This window comes from Miniopterus natalensis, chromosome 14 (assembly GCF_054644295.1).
Source record: "Miniopterus natalensis isolate mMinNat1 chromosome 14, mMinNat1.hap1, whole genome shotgun sequence".
NCBI lineage: Eukaryota > Metazoa > Chordata > Mammalia > Chiroptera > Miniopteridae > Miniopterus > Miniopterus natalensis.
The window spans coordinates 28,532,656-28,546,995 of NC_142094.1; positions in this window are offsets into that span (position 1 = coordinate 28,532,656).

Here is a 14,340-nt window from a genome sequence, read left to right on the forward strand (position 1 = left end):
ACGGTACAAAACTGGCAACAGTTGACAAATTGAGGGCACACAAATACCCAACAAAGCGATTCTTGATGTTTGCGATTCCACTGCTTCCAGTTTTCAGCAGTGCCTGGACCAGAACCGTCATCTGTTTGAAAACAGGCCTTGACCAAAAAAAATTATTCATTTCTGTAGATTCTTTTAAATTTTGAAAATGAACTGAAATAAACACTGACTTAATAATCATTCAAAGTTTGGGGGGACGTTTTGAGGGAGACACCCTGTGTGGGTACATGAGACAAAGCCAAGGTATCTTACTTTCTCTAGTTCATCCTTTCAAAGAAAAACAGCATTCTCCCCAAGCTCACCCTGAGGTAGCACCCCACAGTGGAAAGGACTCAGAGTGAGACGTCAGAGATCTGGAGCCTGGGAGCAGCTCTTGCAGGAGCCAGCAGCTTGTTCTGGGCCTCAGCTTCTTCATTTACACAATGGACTGTGTTCAAGTCTCCCTTCACCCGCCAGATGGCACGGTGTGATCACCCTCATCTAAGAAAATAGAACTAAGCCTGGAGTCCTTCTGCTAAAGATATGCTGATGTCACTTGGGACGCAATGTTCGTGGCCTAAGAATAAAAAATGCATAAGCGCATCTTGCAGATTAACATGTTAAGTTTTAGAGTAGGGAAGGTGTATGAAAGCTTGAAAAGAAATAGGGCAAGCGTTCCTTATGCGTGAGCAGTGAGAAGAGTTTGACTGTGTTTTACTATTACTTCAGTCCCAGGCTCTATGAGTACATTCCATTGCAAGAATAAGAGTCAACTGATTTAAAGAAGAGAACGAATATAAAGTCATACTGTCACCATCTGTAGTAATTCATAACTAGAATAGCAGGTTACCAGTACCCCTAAGTTGACCCCAAACTCGTTTTGGGGGGCAGGTTAAATCTCCTCTGCCAAATATCAAGGTAAATTAAAAAGGTTTCTTTTCTTATTTCCCTTGAAATTGTGGAATCATCACAAGTGAAGAGAAAAGAAAGACATAAAAAGTTACTGGATAATCCATACCCTGAATAGGTATTCTCTGATTAAAAAGTTAGTTTTATTTGTTCTTATCTCTCAGGACTAGGGTTTGGGGTTTCAATAAATTATTTTATCCTTAGTACGTAAAACAGTGTTTCCAAACTTTTCTGGCAGGATATTCCATTAGTTAAAAATGTTCAGTATATATCCCCAACATTTATTTTTTTATTAATATTAATCAGATCATTTATTATACATACTATCATACATTATAAAACATACACATAAATAAAATTGTTAAAAATAATTTAATGATGAAATCGATTATTTTATTTTCTTGATAGCTACAATGCTTCATGTTGATATCATTATAAAACCAAGTTCCACCCACCCAATCCTCCAGCAACAGTATTATCACTAGCCTATATCTAAAAATACAACATATCCTTAAGGCAAAGCTCATTGTTAATAAAAGTGGATGTAAAGCCATATTTCATATGTCTTCTTGTTTATTTTAATGGGAGGAAGAAGCTGACTTCTTGTAAGACTAAATTAAATAGATCATCAGCATTGCTAACCTCCCATATGGCTAAGAATTCTTACTACAGTAGCAAAAACTTCAATTCCACCAGTTTCCTGGGGTTTGCTTATGCTTGTGTTATCAGTATTATCTTGTTTACAGAAATCCTTTTAAACCACTTTTCCATTTTGAGACTGCTGGTTTGGTTAAAACTGGATAATAGAATCCTTAATGAACACACATAAAATCAATAAGACATAACACAACAAAAAAGAAGTTTATTTTTAAGCCAATTAACCACCTGTTAGGCCCTCCACGCTGTGGATCATGCAGTATTTCCTCAAGACACCTCTGCAAAGGAGGACAGGAGACCAAAGGACCTATGAGCAAATGAGAGTGTTAGTAACAGTCTGTATATTATATATTTGCAAGAGCTTAGGGTCACTTTAAGTAAAATAACATAAATGGATGTTCTACTGCTTATTCCCCACAGCCTGCTTTGGAAATCCCCAGAGCCTTGTTTGGAAATCAAGAGTATAAACAGTTGTAACTGAACCAGTTATCTGAACCATCTGATACTTTGCCTGAATACCAATGGGCCATGGTTGTGTTCTAGGCACACATCAGCATGAGTCCTTCAGATGAAAAGGGAGAAAAAAAAAGGGGACTTTTATGGAGTTTAGAGGCTGAGCTCTCTTGGGACGTTTTTCCCATGGTGACTGGATCATTCCTTCTCCTCTAAGCTCAGGCAGGAAGTCAGAACAAACAACAACAAAGTTGTAAATGACATTTGCTTGTCTTGCACACTCATTCCATTCTCAGGTCCAGATAAGATTAATCTTCAAGCCTCGGTTATTCTGAAAGGTGCTGCAAGATTGTTCATTGGTTAAAGGTCACACCGTCTCACCATCTTGCACATTAGTGATCTTGAAATGATTAGCCACACTGAATCAGAGCAGAATGCGCCTAAACCCTTTCTTTGTCTGAGTCAGCTGGGGCAGCCATAAAATACCAAAGATAGGATCCTTAAACAACAGAAATGTATTTCTCAGAGTTCTAGAGGTTGAGAAGTCCAAGACCAAGGTGCTGGCAGATTTGGTTTCAGGGGAGCTCGCTTCCTGGCTTACAGACACCTGTGCCTACCCACCCAGTGCTCTCAGGGCTTTTCTCAACACTACAGCGAGCTCCCTGGTGTCTCTTCTTATGAGGACAGTAATCCTATCAGATTAGGGCTCTAAGCTTATAACTTCTTTTAACCTTAATTACTTCCATAAAGACTGTCCAAATACAGGTCACATTGGGGGTTAGAGCTTCAACATATGAATTTTGCGAAAACATTCAGTCCATAACATAATTTATACGCTTTCCTTCAAAAAATATTTATTGAGTGCCTTCTGTGCGCCTGGTACTATAACCAAGTTGCTTTTCTCATTCTAGGGGGTAGACAGCAGACAATGAGCTTATGTGTGTGGGGGGGGAGTGGGGGGGGGTGGGGGGGTGTGCACACATGAAGGCATATATTAAAAGGAAAACTTAAGTAGATTAAAGAGACAGAGAGAGGGAGTTCAGAGAGGGAGCTGATTTAGAATAGGTGGTCAAGGACAGCCTCTCTGAAAAGAAGACAAGAGAGTAAGTATCTGATGTAACTGATGTAAACCCCTGAATATTTAAAGAAAGAGAGCCCAGGCGCAAAGGCCAAGAGGCAGTAGTAGAATGATGGTTGAAAAACTGCAGAAAGGCCCAAAGGGCCAGAGAGGCCGTGGCAGAGTGTGGGAAGGGGGAGCGATGGGGAAGAAAGAAAGAGAACTGAGGTGGCAGGAAGCAAGGCCTCGGTGACTAGGGTCAAGCTCATGTTGTTGCAACGGGAAGCCTTTGGGTGGTTTTTGAATAGAGAACTGACATGAGCTAACACCTATATTTTCAAAGGGTCACCCTAAATCCTACATGGGTAACACACCACAGGGATAAGACTGAGGACAGGAAGACAAGTTTGGAGGCTTTTTCACAAATCCAAACCCAAATGGGTGATGCTGGTTTGGAAGAGTGGTAGTGGAGGTTAGATTTGATACACCTTCTGGGGCTAGAGCTATCAGGATTACCTGAGGGACTGGATATGAGATATGAAAAAAAAGATGGTAGATATATATATATGTGTGTGTGTATATATATGTATGTATGTATATACACACACACATACACACACATACATACAGCAGCAGCATCCTAGGGTTCAAAACATAAGAAGAATCTAAAAGTCACACCGCTTGGAGGGGGTCCTCCCTCTCCTAGAACTCCATCCTTCCACATACAACTTTTCAGGTGCAATTAATCATGTCTGTACTTGTCTGTTTAGCAGCTCTTTCCCCCATTAGAATGTGAGCTCCTAGAAGGTCATAACAGCTTTTATACCAGCTGTTAAAAGCTCTTCGAACTGATTCTGTCACGTTTCATTTTCTCCCCTCCTTCACGTTTCGGGGGGAATGGAAAGGAAGCGGGAGGGGTAGTTCTAAAGACAGGAATGTGCAAGGTCGGGGCTGGCCTAGGAACCCTGACCGCTGGGTTATTCAGAGGTGACCAAACTGAGAGTTTGGGACAGAGCTAACTGGTTTCTAGCATCTTTATTATTATTAAATATAATAATAATACTAAGTTCCTCTGCCTTTGGGCAGTGTCCCCGGCCAGGGCTTCGACAGATAAGGCGCTGGAGGCCGCAGGGCCTGGCGAAGGGCTGCGCGAGCTGCAGGGCTGTGCCGTCTGTGATGTCCGCAGAACTCGCGGACGCAATCTCTCGAGTGTCCGTCTCTTGGCTGGAGAATGTCCCTCCAAGAAAAGGCTGGCCCCTGACACCGTCAGAAACCTGACCCAGACTTTGCCTCCATCTGTGGAAGGAGTCGCCCCCCCCCCCCCCTGACGCCCCACCAGTCCCAGAGGTGGGTGGTGGAGACACCCAGACTGGGGCGCCGTCCCTCTGGCCCTGCCTGGAGGAGGGTGGGGTCCCTTGAGCCAGCAAAGCCTCGGGGTCCTTGGAGAGAGGCCCGCGCAAGTGGGGTGACAGCCCCGGAGGCCTGGAGGCGGAGGGCTCCGGAGGCTTTGGCTCCAGCGCCCCGCCCGCCCGCAGACTCCGGAGCGCGGGGAGGGTGCGGAGGGGCCCCGGCCTCTGGCCCCGGGGGGAGCGAGGCAGCCCGAGGCTGCGGGGGGGGGGGGGGGGGGGGGGGGCGGGGAGGTGGGCAGTGGGGGGGGCGACGCGGAGGGGGAAGCGGGCTTGGCCCAGGGCTGCCTGCGCTCCCCGGTGGCTCCACGGAGCCCTCGCACCAGCCCTGCAGCTAAACAGAGCGCAGGTGCGCCCGGGTCTCCAGGGCGCCCAGGTAGGGGGGGGCGCGCGGAGGGGCGGGATCTCGGCTTGGGTGGGGGAGGGAGCACAGGGCGGGGGCATGGTGGGGCCCCTCCGTGCACCTCCACCCACACCCCTTATTCACAGACTAGGCCCAGGCAATCCCTTTGCACCCCTTTAAGGCAGGTGACCTGGTTACCTTACAGTGACCTCCTGGCGGCTGCCCAGCAGCTCTGAGAAAGCGCAGGGCCCCAGAGGGGCTTGGCTCCAAAATACTGTGGGTGTTTTCTGCACCCTCCTAACTGTCCAAAACGTACATAGTCATCTTATTCACACACACACACACACACACACACACACACACACACACACACACACACACACGGGTGGAGGCGGGGCCTGGGGGATCAGAGGGACAGAGTAGCCTCAGCCAGAGGAGATTAGAATCGGGCAGAACAGGTCCGGGCTGGGGTCCCCAGGAGGCGGCAGCGCCCGCGCCTCTCCAGCCCTCAGGCCACCGTGCCGGCTCCTCTGGTTCGGTAGCTCTGAGGCCCAGACGGAAAGGTCTGGGTCAAGCCCAAGACGCGCTGTGCCCTGCTCTCCAGTACCTTCTGGCGCCTGGGAGAGGTGTCCATCGGAGGGTTCTTAAAAACTTGGACGTGGGTAAGTGGGTGTTGTGCCAGGGAGCTTAGTCTTGAAAACTTGCGGATTTTTTTTTTTTAAGGAAAATACAGACTCTCTCAGTTTGAATTGGGTTTTATTGTTTTCATAGACGTGCATGCATTTTAAGAGAATAACTGGCGATGTCATTAGATCATGGATCCAGCAGGGATGGCATCATTAGAACTGAAAACGAAGTTTACTGTGAAGTTTTGGAAAAATTGACTGCTTCTTTATGGGCTTTGGGGGGGCTACATTCCTAGGATGCGTCTCTGTTGGGAATCCTGTCACATCACCTGGGTGTCTTGCGAGGTCTCCTCTGGTGTAGGCCACCTAACCTGGAACAGAGCCCAGGATATGCCCTTTTTATTACGAGCGTTTCAGATGGCTGTGACCCACTCCCCGGGCCTCTAGCCTTGTTCTCTGGTGAGTGGAAAAAGATTTCAGAAATGTGCTCTGGGCAAGTATGGGAGCAAGGAGGAATGCTGTAGATTTTTTTTTCCCCACTGAAGTTTTCATGTATTGGCAATTTAAAACCCAAAGCATTGTTTACCACCTGTCAGACGCACTCGGAAGTGTAAGGATTAACTAATAAAAGATTTGTAAAATGTTTCCCAAATATAAAATTCCATAAATATGCTAAATAGTAATAATCCACTCATTGTTAAATTTATGTAGCTGCTTCTGCCATGCATACAAGATGATTTAGAATGCATGTTTCCTGTCAATTAAACAATGAGTTTGGAGTAAAGTAATGAGTTCAATTCGCATCCTGTGAAACTTTGAAATAAAATTTCTCCCATAAGGCACCATCGGCAGAGAATCATAAAGTAAGCAGCATTTCAAAAAGTTATATATGGAATGGCATTTACCTTATGGCTGGGGGAAAAGGGACCCGGTGAACTTCTAAAACTAAGAAATAGTCAGCCTTGGTTTGTGTGTGCCTGAACCATAAATATTCCCTTATGTTTTGGGTGAGTCTACAGGGAGGGCAAATAGGTTTTGTGGAACAGCCTAGCCTTATGGCTGTCCGCTTTAATCCATGAAATACGCCTCTTGGTATTTTAAGGCTGAAGTTCAATCTGTGGTTTGTTCATAGACAATGAAGAAAATCCTCATAGTTACTTTGATAAATTATTCATTCCTCCAATAGTATGGCCTCGGTTTTTTAGCATCTTTAACACCCACAATCATTTTAATATCCTGCAGACAACTGAACTAGTTTGTTCCCAGTGGACTGAGTGACACGTTAACATCACATTCTTTTCTTTGCATGTATTTACTAATAAAGTGTGTCATTCTTTTGTTTACTGGTCTCCTGGACTAAAACCTGTTTCTTATATGATAATGTAAGGATAAATATTGCTATGGCTGGTCTTTTCTGTTTTATGAAAACAACTCTACATTCACCACTAGCAAAATCAGGAAGTTGGGGACGCCTCCCCTCAACGCCTTCCCACTTTCAGTGGCCTTTTCGTTTCATTTCCTCCAATCAGCACCCTCAGATGGCCAGCTGCTCAACAGGCCGGGCCTTGCATTCCAGAACTTCCCCTCTGCACCACTCCCTTTACCCAAGTGACTTAACCTCTGCCCTATTCATGTTCCAACAGCTTGGTATGGATGAAAGTGCACTGGGTGAAATATCAAGAGCTTCCATTTATGGGGCAGCTATGATATGCCAGGCACTGGGCCACATTTAAACCCTCTGGGCCTTTCACTTCCTTTCTCTAGATTTGGATTAAACTCCCAGAGATGGAAGGAACTCAGGATTCTGGCTGCCAAACACATAAACTGCTCCTCCCACAGGATTTCAGAATAGACTCTCCTCTGCCCTTCCTTCCAGCCACTTCTCTAATTTATCTTTCATATTCCCTTATGTCCAAGTAAATATCACCTCCTCCAAGGGCTTTTCCCAGACACTTTTTAGGCTTCTGTTATTTTCTACCCCAGCCCTTAGTGATCCCATATAACACTGATTACAAGCTGCAGTTATTTTACTTATAACCCCCGCCCCCCCCCCCCCCATCAGACTGCAAGCAGGATGAGGCCAGAACTCGCTCTGTCTTTTTCATTATTGTATTCCCAGGGCCTAAGTGACCAATAAGTATATGTTGAATGAATCTCTTATAAAGACATGTGGCAATATATTGTCCCTTTTTTGGGATAACCTAAATGAAGTGTCACCGATCTTAAACTGTTAGAGAGAGCGAGCTTGAATTATGAATGGGGATCCAAGAATAATATTGGAGACAACAGGGCTGTCCTCAGGCACATAGGACAAATGGACACACTGCACATTGTCCAACCCCCATATTTTACAGCTGGGAAAACTGACTTCAAAACAATAGCAGAAACTTGGGTTTGGAAGATCGATTGAGGCCCATTCATGATCTAAACCATTGTTTTATTGACAAGGAGACTAAAGCTCAGAAAAACATAGAACCTAAACTATAGAACCTATGCCTCCTGACTTCCAGACCAGCACTCTCTTCACCACCCGGAATAAAAAATTGGGGGACCACCTAGGCAATAAGAGTAGGGAGCTTTGGACAGTGATGCTCTCTTTCAATAATTCCAAAGAGTCGTAGGTTTCCCAGACCCATGCTGAATAGCAGCATTAGTACATAGCAGGCCATCCTAGGTCAGATAAATTTATTTTAAATTTCATATGGCCTCTATAAATTTCAATGATTCATTTACCATTTTAATGATCCATCAGGGAAGCCTTTTAATATTTATCATTAGTTTACCAACTCTGTTTAAATGCTTGGAAGCTCCAAATGGAAAATCTACAGTGCAGAGCATTTAATACTAGTGTGATAGATTCAAGATACATTTAAAGGATAATTGATATTTTGAGCTCCAAATGATGATGGCTTGTTTATAAGGACTAAAATAACTTTTCTTCTTAAACTTAGAGAGCAATCCTTGCTAGAGTATTACATCTCATAAAAAAAAAAAAAAGAAAGAAAGAAAAGAAAGAAATTCTTGAACTTTAGAGGACATAGAAATCACCTGAAGGCTTTTTTAAAAAAACCAGATTGCTTGTAGCCATTCCGCACAGTTCTGAATTAATAGGGCTGAGATTACACCCAAACAGCTACCTTTTTAACAAACTCCTTTAGTGATTTTTCAGTCAAATAGTCTGAAGATCTCACGCTGAGGTCCAGTGATAATTTTGTTATGTTTTGAATTTTCCTAGATTCTTTCTAAGAGAGTTTTTAAAAATTAGTTGTATTGGGGTAACATTGGTTAATAATGTTCTATAAGCTTCAGGTGTTCAATTCTATAATACATCATCTGAATATTGCATTGTGTGCTCACCACCCAAAGGCTAGTGTCCATCTGTCACCATCTGTTTGTCCCTCTTTACCCTCTTCATCTTCCTCCCACCTCCCTTTCCCCTCTGGTAACCACCATACCGTTTGTGTCTATGAGTGTGTTTGTTTTGCTTGTTCATTTGTTGTTCTGTTTTATATCCCACATGTAAGCGAAATCATATGGTTCCTGTCCTTTTTCATCTGATTTATTTCACTTAGCATAATACTCTCAAGATCCACCCATGTTGTCGCAAATGGCAATATTTCATCGTTTTTATGGCTGAGTAGTGCTCCATAGTGTCTATGTCCTGCATCTTCTTTATCCACTTATGTATATCCACTCAAGGACACTTAGGCTGTTTTCATGTCTTGGCCACCATGAATAATGCTGCAATGAACACAGTGGTACATATATCTTTACAAATAAATGTTTTCAAATTTTTCAGGTAGATACGCATACCCAGAAGAGGAATTGCTGGGTCATATGGTAGTTCTACTCTAAATTTTGTGATACTGTTTTCCAAAGTGGTTGTACCAGTTTATATTCCCACCAGCAGTGTATGAGGATTTCTTTTTCTTAAGAGGGTTTAAAAAAAGGGGGGGGGAGGAGTTCAATGTGTTTAAATCTAGCAAATAGAAATGACCAAAATTGGTTTACGAGGTATGATGGGCATCTGTTTCCTTGTAGCAAAGCCAAATGTACAGTCACAATAGAGAACTCTCATATTATCCATGGATTCCAGACTGCCAGAGCTCTTGGGGACACTAGGGTCATCTGCTGCAGTGGTCAGCAGGGGCTGGCTCTTCAAGCTACTCACTCTGTCCGGGCTGAGAGGTACATAATAATGGTTACATATATGGCAGTTATATTTTATTTGGTCTGAGCTCAGTGCCTTGAGGGCATCTCCCACAGTGTCTTAAAGATGATAGATTCACATATTTATTAAATGAATTTAATGGATAATAAAATATACCAGATGCTTTTTTTGAGGATACCTTTCCCTCACATTAGGAAATAAAACTTAAAAGAAAAAAGCAAAGAAAATGAAAGCAAAGAAAATATATCTAACCTTCATGCAAAATACCATTAGTCTGATATTTCTAGAATGAAGTATTGAAAATGAATTTGAAAAACAGATTTGGAGATCTAACATTCATGTTTTCTAGATGAACTACAGATTATGACAGGCTTGTATCTCCATTACGGTCTTTGCATTAGCTGGTCCTTCTCTCTGGAATAGTCTTCCCTCCAAACCTGCTTGGCCCAGATAAGATGACTCCTCCTCAGACAGGTCTTCTGAACACCCAATACCATTAACCTTCTATTGCATTACTCTCTTTGGTTGCTGTACATAACCATCCAATTATTTTATTTGTATATTTTGTCTAGTCATCTCCATTGGACTAGAAGTGCCTTGAGGTCAGAGATCAACTCTATATGTTTACTGCTCTTTTCTGAGTACCTATATAGTGGCAGATAATTAATAAATATTTTGTCAATTAGTTGAATGTCAAAAAATCAAAATCTGGTCTTCTGGGATTATTCCACTGTAAATCAGTAATTTTTAATTTCTTGGGTCATACTGACTTTTCAGAATTGAGTTAGAATCATGAAACTCCTCCTTAATATATATTTACATGGACAAAATTTTGCATATAATTTGAGCGAGTCCACAGACCTCAGGCTAGAAAACCTAGCCCAAAATGTGTCTGTATAAATAGATAAGCAGTAAAAAAAATAAATAAATAAAAATAAAAAACTGAAATACTGAGCTAAATTATATGTTATTTTGGGAAATTCTGCAGTCCTCCTAAGGAAAACAAAGCCTACCTATAAATGTTGTATGTTTTATTTATATGCTGGAAATGATTTAGGCTTATACAGAAAGACTAATAAAAAATATACCATATAGCAATATAAAATATATTTCAAAAAGATATGCAAAAATGAGTCAAAGTAAAAACTAAGGCTAAGAACATAAGATGGAGCCAGGAAAGAGATTCATACTCAAAATTCATGCCACGAAATTCAACACTATTGCTAGAAGATAGTAACAAATTTAGTTCTCAGTTTTTTAGCAGCCAATGTGAAGGAGAATTAGAATAATTAGTTATGGCTTACAAGGGGTCATATTTTATATATATTTGCATATGAATATATGTACGGGACATGTATTTAATAGCTAACTGCCTCTTAAAAGAGAGAAACTTGGGTATAGCGATAAGGAATGGAGACTCTATTTCCAATGTTTGTTTTTAGCAAGTGCCCTAGTACCTAAGCCTGAAATAACGCATAATAAAATGTTTAAAAATGCCACTTTAGATATTTATAATTAAGATCTTATGGCTCTGATTTTTGTTAGCAGTAGGCCTGGCAGAAAGAGGCCTCGTCAGGTCAGTAAGAAGCTCCTAGAACTCGGGGGAGGAGGGTTGCAGGGGATGCACAAGGAAGACAATACGTTTTGTTCACACCCCACTATTCCCTGCAGCATTCTAGTTTTTCTATTGTTACACACTATTTAAATGAAACGCCTGAAGCTCCCATTCTCCCCTTTAAGGGGTATGCACCTAGGACGTTGACTAATGCATGTTATTCTAGCTAACCTTAGTTTCCTTGGATGGAAGTCCATCGGGGACTTCTCTGCCTTCTCTCTTTGAAGGAGCAAATACAATAACTAGCTTCTCAGAACATTATGTGGATTTGAGGCATACTCTGAGGAGCTATAAATGGATCACATTGACAGCTTTATTTGTCATTCTTAAATGGAATGTGTTTTCCCCCCTTTGTTAAATCAAAATCAGATGGCATCTCTTATTTCCATGTGGGAATGTTTTTACTCTCATAATTGCAAGAGTACATTTATAACTGGTCCATTCTAATTTACAAAATCGGTGTTATCATTATTGGGGGGTCTGTATTTGTAATTTAACTGAGGGAAAACAACTTACGCAACATTTTCGTTCTATTTGTTGAGATCCTGATACAGTTGCTAGAATTCTGTCACCATATGGAAGCAGAGACAATTATATTTTGTGTAACGGCATGGATTTTAGAATCAAGCATACAAAAAAGCATACCCAGCAGAATATCCAGAATCCAGAGACTTAAACATTTTTTAAATCTGTTCTCTCCTTTGTCTCCCCAGCATGTCTCTAGTCCTAATCCTATCTTCCTCTCCTTGCAATGGCTCTTGTTCAATATATGCAGTGGCGAAAATGGCAAGTATAGGGTTGAAAATGCTACTTTAATATTTTAGCATATATCTTATATGCTAAAACCAGTTGCTTCAGCCCAGATAAAAATTTCATTTAACAAAAATTCCTATCATTCCCATTCATGTACTACTGAATCTCGAAGAGAAAGGACTCACTCCTATTTTAATTTCTTAAATCCATCAAAAGCTCTTAGTGTTCTTGTACTCATCTCAACACTATGCTCACCTTTAGAATTTTTAAACAGTAGACTAAGGCTACATTTTTCTCACTGAACTTACATCTGTTTATTTTCATGTTCATTTCATACACCCGTGCTTCCGACGAAGTCATCTTTATGAGGACTCACTATGTGCCAGGCATTGAGAGGATGCAGTGAATTACATCAGGTATTCACTGCCCTCGTTTAGCCTAAATCCTGATGGGGAAGACAGACAGTAGAAGAATGGTAGGGATAGGTACGGAACCGAAACTCTTCTAAGTGCTACGAAGGAGAAATACAAGGGTCTAGAAAATGAGATCTAAATAATGTATGGGAGCCAAGTAGACAAGTACAGGCGGAAGCCACGATGTAGGTAAGGGAAAGCCACGACGTATGGAAAGCAGGGTGAGACCAAGGCAGGCCAGGTGCCCGAGCGAGTCAACACCTTGAATGGGAAGCTGTAATCAGGGTCCTCACCATGCAAGGCTTTGTAGCCATATCAAAGACTATGCCTTTCTCCTAGGACCAGTAAGCAGGATGGGGTGTTTTGGGGAGGGTTGGGGGTACTGTAGTTAGTTACATCATCAAGTCTATATTTCATTTCTGGCTATAACGCGGAGTATTGGTTGGCAAGGGGTAAAAGTTATGTAGAGCAGCTGGACTGTTTCAGCAGAGATGCACCGGTAGCTTTCCCTCGGTGTCGGAGGATGAGATGTTGGTGATCTCTAAAAAAGCCAATAGATTCAGGAGATAAAACTGATGAGCCATCTTCTGAGGAAGTGTCAGGGAACACTGGAAGAAGGACACGTTTACAAAGGTAAATGCGAGACTCAATGCGGGATGTGATGAGTCTAAGAGGCCTCGCAAACATCACGGGGCGGAGCAAGCAGTCGCCTGATCATGGGTGTGGAGCTGTCAGAGAGCTCTGGGGCTTGGAGGTGAGCTTGTGACTCATCTTCGCACTCACCTGTCTGGCTGGGATCGATGTGATGCATAGATGGGTACGACTGTCTAGGGAGCGGTTATAAAGTGAGTGTGCCCAGATGTGGCAGAGTGGAAGCAGCATCCCAGCCGAGGGGGCGATGCGGTAAGGCAGGGGTCGGACTGACGTGTGAGCTGCCAACAGGTAAGAAAATAAAGCCATAGTCTGGCTGTCAAGAGGGAGAGACTGGGGGGCACAGCTGGGAGAGAGATAAGTGAGGAAGCAAGCACTCATTCATTCAACAAACATTAAACTGTCTTACATGTGTCGGGCACTAGGATAGGCAGCAAGAAGACATTTTCCACCCTCAGTGGGAGATCTGCCATGAAGTCCGTTTCCTGTGGTAATCTCAGATGCATAACAACTAAATATTTTGTGACCGGACTCATGAAAACAAATGCGACATTTTCCTCAGACGTAAACCCTTAATTTTTATAATAGCATCAAACAGATATGTGTTGAAATAAAAGAGAAAAATAACACATCCATCTGTACTTGGTTTCTTCCCTCTTCCTCTCTCCTTTCATTCCCTTCGTGTTTCAAATTTGAACAGTCTTGCTATTGTCGCTTATTTAGAAAACATTTTCTAGAATGGCGTCCTTAAAATCATCTAATCTTCTGTTATTTATAGACCATGCACAATATTCAGGCTTTGAATATTACCCTGTGGAAGTCAGAAATTTAAATAAAGCAGGTTTCCCATACTATATTATAAGCTTTTCGAGCCAGAGTTATAGAAATGAGAATTTCGCAGCAAGGGTACAGTTAAGCGTCCTTGGGCATATAGCAGGAGGTACAATGAATTCTTCCTCAGGAATTCCAGATGATCCCTGAAAGAGGTGGTATTTGAACTGGGTGTTAAAAGATGAACATTTCAAACAGAAGAAAGCTATTAACCGAAGTCCTGGTGGCAGGAAACAGCTTTTGCAGGGAGTAGAGACAGGGAGGGAAAATGGTTTAGTATTATTAGAAAGGTTATGTGGAAAGTGATCATGTGTATTGGTCTCAGATCTTAGAAAAGTTCTGCTGAGAAGTTTCAGACTTGATCCTACAAGCATTGGAGCGCTGTTAGAATTTTTAATGCAGGTGAAGAAGCATGAGGTTTAGGAAGAAAACTGAAA